The 12,039-nt window shown below is 45.6% G+C and overlaps 1 protein-coding gene across 3 annotated transcripts in view; it reads left to right on the plus strand.

Annotated features, from left to right (window-relative positions):
• ZFYVE28 (zinc finger FYVE-type containing 28) overlaps window positions 1-12,039 on the plus strand; it is an 881,464-nt gene that overhangs the window by 285,340 nt on the left and 584,085 nt on the right. The window lies entirely within an intron of this gene.

Raw genomic sequence — 12,039 nt, forward strand, 5'->3', positions numbered from 1 at the left:
AAAAAACGACAGTTCTATTACCATAATACCAGCCGACAAAGGCAGAGGAATAGTGTTTATGAACACGGAAGATTGACAATGTCTACGTTTGCTAGGAGACAGGGAAGCTTACATGGTCCTCAATGAAGACCCCATGAAGAATTTACAAGAAGAGATCAACAGCCTGACTAGACACGCAGAAGCAGTGGGCTGGATTTGCGAAGAACGACGCATGTTTCTCAGTAAATTACATCCACGTATTCCAGTGTTCTACGTATTGCCAAAAGTGCACAAGGGTGTCACTAATCCACCAGGCTGGCCGATCGTATCAGCCTGTGACTTGTTGATAGAACCCCTGTCTCTGTATACAAACTAATACCCAAAACCGTTTGTATGTCAGATGCCCTCCTTTCTGAAAGACACCACAGACACCATTAATATACCAGATACCCTCACCATACAAGACAACCACATTCTAGCCACAATGGATGTGGAGGCACTCTACACCTCTATTCCACAACTACAAGGACTAGAGGCCCTTAGAACCTTCCTCGATCAGAGAGATGACGCCACCACCACTCCTACGAACTTTATCCTCGTGTGTGAGAGACTCTCCATGTCTGAGAATTTTTCTGTTTCAGAACCAACTTTACAAGCAAACCAAAGGGGTTAGCATGGGGGCAACCTTTGCCCCCGATGTAGCCAACCTCTACATGGCCAAATATGAGATGCACAACATTACTTCTGTACAGAACCCATACAGAGATCATATAATGATTTGGAAGTGCTACATAGACTACATTCTAGTGATTTTAGAAGGGTACACATGAAGACCTACTACTCTTGCACCAATGGTTGAACAGATGCAATGAACATAACTTCACCATGAAATGGGATTATCAATAAATGGACTTTTTTTTTTTTTTACTTTCTTTGTTTACCCTCAACAAATTACAAATCAAGACAAAACATATCCCCACCCTCCCATTTCATTCCACTCGCACAAAACCGCGGCTGCAGAAGAAGATAAAGGTAACCTACATCCACTAGTTATTGCACATTAAGTTTGTAGATATCTCAAGTTAATCATGCAGCTTTATAGTCCAGCACGCCACATCAGGGCCACCCCTGTATGTGGGGGCCACTAGGTGTCATTCATTGTCCCGGAGCTGATTCCGGAGATCGTGTCCTCAGATCAATCTCCAGCAAATATTGTCTAAGGGGGGAGGGGGGCAATAATCGAACGAACAACTTGAGGCTGGTAACATTGTAGCGGACCTGGTCTCTTTTGTTAACAGTTTCATAGTGTCTAACTATCTCGAGAATACAGGGGAGTTTGGCCGACCCCATGTTCTTGCAACCAGGTACCTGGCCACTAAGGTAGCCATTCCCAATAACTTCTTCTAAGTGCCGGAACCCCCTTCCGGCCAATAACCATAGCTCAGGTGTATAGTCTCTAGCAGGTGGTAACATTTCCGCCATCACTTCTCCTATTGCAGTCCAATAAGTCCTAATACGGGGACAACACCATGCTACATAAAAGAAGTCAGCAGGCTCGGTGCCACATATCTTGCAATTGGGGGGGGGGGGAATCTACTCAGGAAATATCTGTTTAGGGCCAATGGGGAACGATGGATTTGGTGGACAAATGTATAATGAATTAATCTGTATCGGCAATTCATAGATGGGTTCTGTGTCTGCATACAGATAAGTTTCCATTGGTCCTCATCCAAACCTGTGCCCAAGGTGGTGTCCCATCTGATTTTGAAGCAGTTACTCCACGCACCCAACACAGATCTGATCAGCCTATAGATGGTGGATACCAATTTCCCCGTCGTGACAGGGCTGACAACGTAGCTCTGTGCTGAGTGAGGTGTAGGGGCTTGTGGTAATTCGGGCCACTTCTTTTTGAGAATACTACGCAATCTGTAATAAAGTAGTAGTGTCACTGCATTATATGGAGCCCCGTGTGCAAAGCTCCTCCCATTGTATAAATTCCCCATCTACAACTATATCTCCTAAGGTCTGGACTCCAAGGGTTTGAAAGTGTTCTCTGAATGACGGTTCATGCGTACATGGGAGGCCTACTGTATTGTACATTGGTAGCTCAGGTACATAGGAGGAGGTAGTCTCCATTAATTGGCTCATTCATTCCCAGGCTTTACACGTTATTGCTTTAGGTTGGATCTCACCCCTCGGGACAGTGACTCTCTTGCCCCAAAGCATGCCCATCAGACCGCTGGGAGCCGCAATCGCTCTCGCTAGTAGTGTATGTAGAGAGTCGGAGCTTGGGGAGCTCCAGCCTGCAATGTATTGCAGCTGGGCCGCCAAGTAATATACAAACGGGTCTGCGTATTCCAGCCCACCAAACTCATACGATCGTGTTAGTGTATCCAGGGATATCCTAGATTTCTTCCCTGCCCACACCAATTTGGTAATCGTGCTACTTATCCGGCGCCAGTAGCTGAGAGGAGGCCATACTGGAACGTTATTGAATATATAAAGCATTTTGGGGAGAAGCGGCATTTCAGCCAGTGCTATATGCGCCGCCTGTGTAATCGAAAGCCATATCCATGTCTCCACTTTACACTCCATCGCCTCTAAAGGGGTGATGTATTTGTCTTTGTATAGCACATCCTGAGTCGTGGAGTCCATGATGCCTAGGTAACGTATCCCCTGTGGGCACCACCGGAATTCGTCACCCACACCAGTTTGCTGCACCCCCGGGGTTAGTGGCAGTATTTGAGACTTATCACAATTGATTCTGAGCCCAGAGTATTCACCAATTCTGGTCACCTCCTGTGTCAAGGGGGCTAGGTTCTGCCGAGGGTGCTTAACGTACAAAAGGATATCGTCAGCATACAATGATATGGTGGAGAGATGAGAAGAATGTGTATTCCCTTGTATCTGTGTGTTTGCTCCGCCATACGTCAATCAGATTGTGATATTGGGAGATGGTGTTCCATGCTTCGACCACCTGTGGGAGCACCAGTTGTATTGTTACCGATCTGTCTAGATCCAGGGTAAGAGCAAAGTTAAAATTTCTGACCCATACTATCTTGTAATCTGGGAACCTGTGTATATGCCTGGCACATTGGTAGAAGAACTCTGCTGGAGAGTCATTGTTTGGCATGTAGATATTCACTATGAGGAGTTTAATACCCAACATCTCACCCACCAGCATAAGAAATCACCCTTCCTCCTCTTTGACCCACTCATGTAGTTCATACTGCAGCAAGTTGTGTGTATATAAGTGGCTACTCCTCTAGAGTGCGTGGTGAAGGAAGAGTCGTACCTGTGTATTCCCCATCCAAGAAACCTGGGGAGGGGAGGGGGTGCCACGGGCTAGGTGGGTCTTCTGAAGGCACAGTATGTTCGCCCCATGGTTTCTACTATAGTTTGCTATTAGTCGCTATTTTTTTGAGTTGGTGAGCCCTCGTATGTTCCACAAGAGAATTGTCAATACTGGCCTGGGTTTCCCACCTAGCGTTAGGTTGGCCATAACTTTAGAGGAATCATAACTGGCAGCCCCAGGTAGCTTGCGTTTAGACTATGCATCGAGATATCCCGTGCAGTTTTTCGTGCTATATCCATGCAGTGTGTGTGAGTCATCAAAGGTGAGTTCAATGCCTTTATACCCAAGACTATAAAACATTCGAGCCACAACATTGGCTCATCCCTCCCTTCCCCTTCCACGCCAGAAACAATAACCTACCGGCACCCAAACCTCCCACCGGCCCTTAACTAAGCTCATGCTTCAGAAAGAACCGTCCGCATTGACAGTAGATTTTGGAGCAATAGAGGCGGCCAATGCGCTCCTGGTGGCTTCGGCCGTCATAGCGTCTCTGCTGGGCCATGCTCAAACAACTCAGGAGTATAGTACGACTTGCTATCGAAAGAACACGCTGGGATTCCTTACGGCGTTGCAGTTGTTTAGGGACACCGCAGGGAGTGACTGGGCGATCCTCCAGTATCTGGTAGATTCGCTGCAAAGCGTTCTGCCTTGGGTGAAGTGAAGAACACAGTAGACACATTATGTTGAACTCGCAGTTTGGCAGGGAGCAGCATTGCATGCTTGGCACTTTTTTTTGCATAGGATGGATTAAACTGTCTGAAATGATTTACGTTGGTCTTGCACACCAGGGCTAAAGACAGGGAATAGACAAATTTATGGAGGAGCCCCAGCGTAGCTCACCTATTTCCCTGGCAACGCGAAGGATGGTGTCGCAGTCCCTGTAGTTGAATATTTTTACTATTATCGGGCGCTCGGAAGCGCCTGGAGGCAGCCGGGTGACCAGGGATCGGTGGGCTCTTTCGACCATGTACATTGCAGTCAATGGTGGGTTATCCAGTATTTCCACCAGTAGCGTTTCAACAAACTTTTCCATGTTTTCTATGGCGGTCGATTCCGGAATGCCCAGTATTCGGACGTTAATTCGTCTGCAGCGCCCCTCCAAATCTTCGTTCTTTGCCAATACCTTTTTCACAGTTTGTTGCATTTCCGCTATCTCGCGCTGCAATGTAGCAACTTTGTCATCGCTGTTCTCAATCCGCTGCTCGGCTTCAGTCATGCGTCCACATAATTTGTCAATCTGTATAGCCGATATATCCACCTTGTATGTTATAGCATCTATTCCCCCCCCTCCACTCCCCAAGTTATCTGTGCTGCTCTTCAGTGCAAGTAGTGTTTGATTTAGGGCAACCACATCCAATTGGGATTGGGGCTGGCTTGTGGATGGAGGCAGTGATGCACAAGGCAGATTTGGGCAGGCAAACTAATCCATCCTGGCTTGCTTCTTGGTGTTCACCATAGTAATGCCCGTTTCCACGAGGTTCCCCGTATAGGTGCACAGCAACCTTTTCTGCCGTGAGCAGGGAGGTGAGATGCCTTGTATAATCTTATTGCAACTGTTCAATGCGCCTCCTGTAGCCCTTAGCGGATTTCGGATGGTTGTGCGGGTCAGTATGGAGTTTGAGCTGGTGTGCCTCAGTTACCAGCGTATTGTGTGTCCGCCCCTCAGCACCAGTTCATGATTCACCCATCACTATCTCGGAAAATCAAGAAAGAAAAAAAGGGGGGGAGGGGGCGGATTGTCCTTTTCCGGTGATCTATGTGTACCCAGGGGCAGCCATTCAAGTTGCACCCTGGTCAGTCGTTGTTGTTGCAGGTCCCTTCACCCCTCCTCCTCTATAGAGCCGGCTTAAACTGTTTCCAAGGCCTAAGATGTCTGCCAGTTGTGATTCCCGCCTATGCTGGGGCGTCAGGGTCGGCAGGCCAGAGGCATCACAGCAAGGCCCTCTGCCACATCGGCGCAGCCCGTATCCTCCCCAGCCGGTAGGCCACGTGCAGTGCAGCTATCCAGTCTCCGGAGACCCAAAGCCTCCCAATGCATGTGTTCAGGTCCAAAACTGCAAAGATGTATGTCCTTGCGTCATAGTGAACACTTTTTCAGTAGCTTTGTGGAGAAATCTCTTCTGTCCATGGTTGGGGCGTAAACCGTGGCAAGTGTAATAGGTGTATCGTGAATGAGCCCCATTATTATCGCGGCTCTTCCCTCGGTGTCCACCCAGGTGTTTTGGACCGACATGCGAAGGCTCTTTCGCACCAGTATCCCAACTCCTGCCTTCTTTGATGTTCCAGAGCTCCAAAGTGTATATCCCACGCCACTATCCGGGATCGCTCTTTCATTTCCCCGTAGGTAGTGTGTTTCTTGGAGGAATAAAACGTCGATGTTGGAGCGCTTGAATTCCCTGGCCACCAAGGATCGTTTCATGGGCGAGTTTAGGCCCTTAACATTGAGTGTGCATATGCGCAGTTGATCATTGAGTATGGTCGACATTGAGGATTCCTAATGTAGTCTTAGCCAACCTATGTGCTTGTCTTAGTGTCTCTGAGAACTCATGCATCCATGCATTTGCTGATGATTCTTTGCCAGTAAGGAGAAACATAATTAGACCAACAGCTGCCTGTAAGTGTGCCTTGTGCACTGTGAAAAGTACCAGTAAAAGTCCATCTGCCTTGACCCAGTCCCCCCTCAACAAGAGATTGACCCAAAGTAGGCCCCCCCACCGACCCCTCTCTGCGGCATCCGATTCAGCAGGGTTAACAACACCCAACTCCTAGTGAACCACCAGTATGAGTCTCACAACAAACGATCCTGTAATCCTGGTAACACAACTTCAACTTTTGAGCCCCCAATTCTCGTTACTCGAAATGGGAGGTGGAGGACCTCCCGCACCCATAATTATTATAGTCTCAGCGAGGGTCTCCTAATCGGGCGTATTCGAGATCGGAATCACTCCCCCCCCCCCCCCCCCAGCCTCCCTGTTCCCCACCTGTACCTCTGTTCACGTGGTTCAATTGCAAATCTTCAGAGATGGGTAATGGTGTGGGGATTGCCTTAGCAGCAGTATTGCCCGCACCAGCACTATGATTCGAGATGCCACCTCATGGTGAGCGGTGGAGCAGTGGGATAGTCAATGCTCCATATCTGAGGAAGCGTTCATCCTCCTGAATTTCCTGGACCCTTGCATTTTCCTCCTCCGAGGGCCTTTAGTTTGCCATGTCCCGTCTTTATTCTTCTGCGTGGACACGGCTGCTCCGTCTACTTGGGGACCCAATAGGTCTGCAATGGTATTGGAGATATCTCTTTCGGAAATTAGTTTCATCCTCTTTCCTTACCACTCAAAAGTTGGGCAGAATGGGTAGCCCCATCTGTATCTGATGTTTGTCCCTGAGCAGTTTAGTGATCGGGAGGCATTTTCTCCTCAGCGCCAGTGTGAGGGAGGATAAGTCCTGAAAAATGGCGATGGTCGATTCTCCCATTGAGATCTGCGGTGTGAGCCTGGCCCTATCCAAAATTCGCGCCTTGTCCGCGTAGTTGTGAAACCGGGCTAGTACTGTTCTTGTGCCACCTGGTCTGCCCTCAGCTCTATGGATGCAGTCAATTTTGGGTTTGTCTACCGCATCATCTTTGAAGAGTAGCTTTACAATATCGTGTAGGGCTTTTTTGAGGTGTGTTTCGGATTCTCCCTCCGTCTCCGGAAGGCCAAATACACGTATATTTTTGCGCCGTTCTCTATTTTCCAAATCATCGATCTTTAGACAGATTTCTTCTTCCTTGTTTTCAATTTCAGCAAGACGTTGGTCTATCTGTATTTCCAGCGTGCTCGATGAGTTTTGATTGTGCTCGACCTACTCAAGCCTCTCCTCCATTTTATCAATTCTGTTTGTAATTTTGTCGATCTTGTTCCCTATGTCCGCTTTCATCCCCTTCATTTCAGTGAGGAGGTTGGCGATGTCAGCCTTGGTCAATGCTGCCTCGGGACCTTTGGAGGCCATGGTCACGGGTTCAGGAGTCGATGGTGTTTCAAGGGCTTGAGAGAATTTAAACTTTGCCAGTTTCTGCTTAGCGTCCAGAAGTCTGGGGTGCACTGGCGATCCCGTGGATGTGACTCTGACAGCCGCAAGGTAGGTCTGTGATGAGTTGGAGGGGGGGGCGGACAATGGTTCGTGTCACTTTAGGGGCCTTTCAAATGTGGAGTTGTCGAATTACTGATTTTGGCACAAGTTACCTAGTGTGACTTGCAACTTCGGAGTTTGCAGGCGTGACTTGGTAGGGGGATAACTCCAAGAAAGCGAGTTGATGTCCCTCACGTTTTGCGGAAAGGATTCAGTTCATTGGATAAAATGACACATCTGCAACACACGAGGAGGGCACACGCCCCATGACATGGGGGCCCAACCCTTGGCTCACCAGGTGTTCAACAACTTGCCCGAACGGTCTATGGAGACCGACTTTGTATAGCTGGGGGGAATTATCACGGGGAGCTATCCTTCTTTCGCAGTTGAATTTCGAAATGCGGGAGCTCAGAGTCCCTTGTCCCAATCGGGGTCCTTTAAAGCGTTTTTTGTCGGGTTTTCTGCCACGTTCATGCAGCTCCGTATCGATTTTCAATCGCGGGGGGGGGTCCTGTAAGTGGAGGGGCCTCAGACCTCTTCAGGGACCGTTGAGGGACGAGATCACACAGAGCACGACTTCATCTGTGCGCCCCTTGGTGGCCAGTCCTCACAGGCTGTTTTTAACTTGCACAAACAGGAAACAGAATTCATAATCATTCCATCATGTGACCTGTAGGTATGTATCTCCAATGAAGTAAAATAGAGCCGACATAGTTGTGTGCATATGTATGTATGTATGTATATATGTATGCATGTATGTGTATATTATATTCTTTACATTTTAACCCCGTAGTTATGGTAAAGTTGCTCAACCCATAGGAAGAGCTGTTTTTGGCGGTGTGGTTTTTTCATCGGGGGTGGGGGGGTCGCAATGTTATAGATGGGGTCCCAAAAATGTTGAAATCCTCAGACATACTGCAAAAAAAATAAAACATGTCCTCACATCTACAGCCCAAACCGCTAGACGGCTTTGCACCAAACTTGCGCGAGGAGCAGTGTCTTGGTCCCAGAAGTGTGCTTTTACACACTTGGTATAAATCCGTCCAGTAGTTTATTTATAATACTCAAAAAGTAGGTTGAAAAAGATTAATGCTATCTGCATCCGGTCCGCGGACTCACTTCCTGATTCGGTGTCTGGATGCCAGTGGATCAATCAGAGCCACATAACGTTCACTGACATGGTATGTGCCCGCTGATTGAATTAAAAACTTTGAAGTGCGTCAAAACCTTTGAAATGGAACCCATGTTGTATTCGACAACTGCACCCGTAGGCTGCGAAGATCGCAGTAGAAATATTAAATACAACATTACACTTGTCAAACTAATGAAACAATCTCCGGGGAAGAGAGGGATGATGAAAATTTGATGGGATATGTCCAGAAAAAGCAGAAATCAAGCTTTTCTTCTCCAAACCCCGCAGACATTGGTAGGATGTTCACAAACTTAACAAGTTTGATGACATCCATGCATATTTCTGCATTATAGGACTGGCAAAGAGCAGTTTTTGTATGGCTTATAACTTTTGTGCCATTCAATGAAACTAATGACATTATGAAATAACATTTTAGGCCAAACATCTAACGCTTGTGCAACATTTGGTGCCGTTTTGCCAAGATACTTCAAAATAATATACTTAGAACAGCCTTAAGTATCCCTAGGAGACAACATATATCGGAGGTAAGACTGAAAAACAAATGGCTCTCAATCAAGGACAGAATTCAATTCAAAACGGTCTCCCTCACCTATAAAAGCCTAAACAACTCTGCCCTACGATATTTAATGGAAAAAATTGTCAAATTCTCAATACTCCCAACAAGGTCCGCCAATTCTTTCTGCCTTATAGTCCCCAGATTTAACTTGGAAAAAAGCCGGCGGTAGCAGCTTCCCTGTCCTGGCCGCACAGCTATGGAACTCACTTCCTACCTCTCTGAGAACAGACAAACACTTCCGCCATCATTCTCCACTGATACCAGCCTAGAAAAGATATCAACCGTAGTTCATACCTCCGAACTGAACTAGGGATGCATTTTGGTTGGGACAAGACCCATTGCCAAAGATTTCCCTCGATTGTGCCAAATCAGTGCTTTGTGAAAGATGGTGCATCTCTATCCCATATGTGATCGGCATGATGTTTCCTCTGTAATAGTCTAATAACGGTTGGATGGAGAAATGGCCATATCGCTTATTAATCCTCGTCATTTGTGGTATAAATTCATTTAATTATTTCCAGCAACACCCACAGTCATTAGTAATTCCTTAGTCTGAGACTGTGAACGGAATCCCAGGTAGGTCAACTTATTAGAGGTTTGCAGAACATGATAATTTGCACTCCACTTAGAACCGTATCTTTTAGTTGTATTTTAAAAAAAATCTTATTCTTGTTTTTGAAGGATTTAATTTAAGATTATTTTCAGTGGTGCATTGTACAATGCAATTAGCCGATGAAGACCTATCTGAGTGTGAACCATCAATAAAGCCTCACCTGCGTAGCTCAACCAACTGATTTTTGTCGTGCCTATAGTCTGAGAAATAAATGCCACACTTGAGACCGCTTCACCCATTTCCGAGACGTAGAGATTAAACAAGCAGGGGGTGAACGTGCATCACTCGTTCAAAACATTGGCTCTGATCACCTCCTTGGTACTTCCCCTGCAAGCGTAACCTAATTCTCAGTCTGGCCCCTGAGTGAATGTGCATTAGGATGTTTAAGAGGCCTACTGGTAGACACCATTGTTTTAATTTTTGCCATCATTATAAATATAATATAAGATATAAATATCACTATTTACTATATCAAATGCCAAGGACCTATCAATACTGACTACATAAAGGAGCCTACCATAATTGGAGGTAGTTGTTTTGGACAGGATATTGATTATAAACCATTCAATGCGGTGCGTTAGACCCTTTCTAAAACCAGTTTGAAATTTGATGGCGTCCAGAATCACTAGATCCTTCTTCCAGATATTGTAGAACTAGTGCTGCAAACAATTTACTGTCCGCATCCAATATTGCAACCGGTCTGTAATTCATTGGGCGTTCTTGATTACCTTTCTTGTAAATTGGGATGATATTAGATACTTTTCATGCATCTCAAGGTCTATGCTTTAGGATTATGTTTTGAAATGGCATAAATCGCATTACTGCCCAAATGTCAGGAGCATTTTTAAACACATAATTGCTAAATTCATTAGGACCTGGCGCTCTCGGCATTGAAGCCTTACCAATTAGTCTAATGGACTCAATGTCCAGTGCAAGTGTCCATGGTTCCTCTCCAATAACCAGGGACTCGTTATTGTTGGGGACTTTGTAAAATTCTCCCTATTATTTTCCCAAATGTTTGTGGGGATTGGGTTAGCTTGGACTGACGAAGGGAATTTAGCTTAAAGATTAGTGTCCAAAAGTTACATGGAATTTTTCTTTAGTATGTTTCTTAACATGTTTTCGCTATCTTTTTGAGCTAGACATGTCTGTGATTTGATCCAATTATTGTATTTGTATCTCGTTTTCTTAGCTTTCATATCCTCTAAGGATTTTAAGGAATTCACACGTTTAAAATTTTGTTTCAGAGCTTTTTATTTTCAGGCTTCATAGGATCGAAATTATGTCTTCTAGATATTATACTCTGTTTTGAGACTGGTAGATCACTCAGTTGGTTGTTAATAAAGGAAGTCAAAAGTTTGACCTGGAGAATTTGTGGCTTTTTTCAACTACCTAGTGGGATATCCAAGATCGCCACCAACATAAAATGAAAGTTTGTCTACTTTAAAAGAGTTGCATCTGTAAATAATTGATGTGAAACGACAAAGAAATCATTGCATGAGGACGTCTTGCCGTTAGACCAGGTGTCATGCTTATCTTGGTCTCCCTGTATTTTCCTATGTAACGTTTGCATACCCCACAGTCCTGTTAGTGATAGCCATTTCGTACCATATTTCTTTCACACTGGTTTTTATTTGAATCTGGGGATGAAGTTCCCCAGGAGGACCACAAGTGGAGTTGAAATCACCAGCCAAGATGACATCACAGCTTTCACTGTCACTCATTACTGACTCAACTACCTCTGACATTTGTTTTTAGAAAATGTCAATTATGGAGTGTAAGGGGTTTAAATAGATGTTAATCAAGAGTAGTATTCAGTTCTTATCTGCAATTTTCATTTTAACTGCCAAAACTCTACAATATTGTAAGTGACAATACTAGTTTTAGCCACTGAGATTAGCCCTCCAAACAGTCTACCCCCTGTGTCTCTAATTGCTAGTTGAACTGTTTTGTAGCTGCCAATTATTGGGAATGGTAACCATACTTCTTTAGTACCATGCTTATTGTTGAATAAATGGCAAAGACCCCTTGCATTCCAAGAAAGAGACGCTAACTGAATTTTGCCGGTGTGCTGATTGAGCACCCCCACCCCCAGATTTCTTTACGTAGCAACGGTTTTCTCCGGAGAGGATTTTTGGCAGCCAACTCCAATCTGCTGACCCCTGATTCAGGCCTGCTTTGGCGCCAATTACCTTTACCGTTCTTGGTCAATCTGGGGAATTGCAACACTTGATTTGAAGATTGCTGTATTTAGCCATGTTCTGCTCCTTTTGTGC

Source organism: Ambystoma mexicanum, chromosome 6q (genome assembly GCF_040938575.1).
Source record: "Ambystoma mexicanum isolate Mex_15411 chromosome 6q, UKY_AmexF1_1, whole genome shotgun sequence".
Taxonomy (NCBI): domain Eukaryota; kingdom Metazoa; phylum Chordata; class Amphibia; order Caudata; family Ambystomatidae; genus Ambystoma; species Ambystoma mexicanum.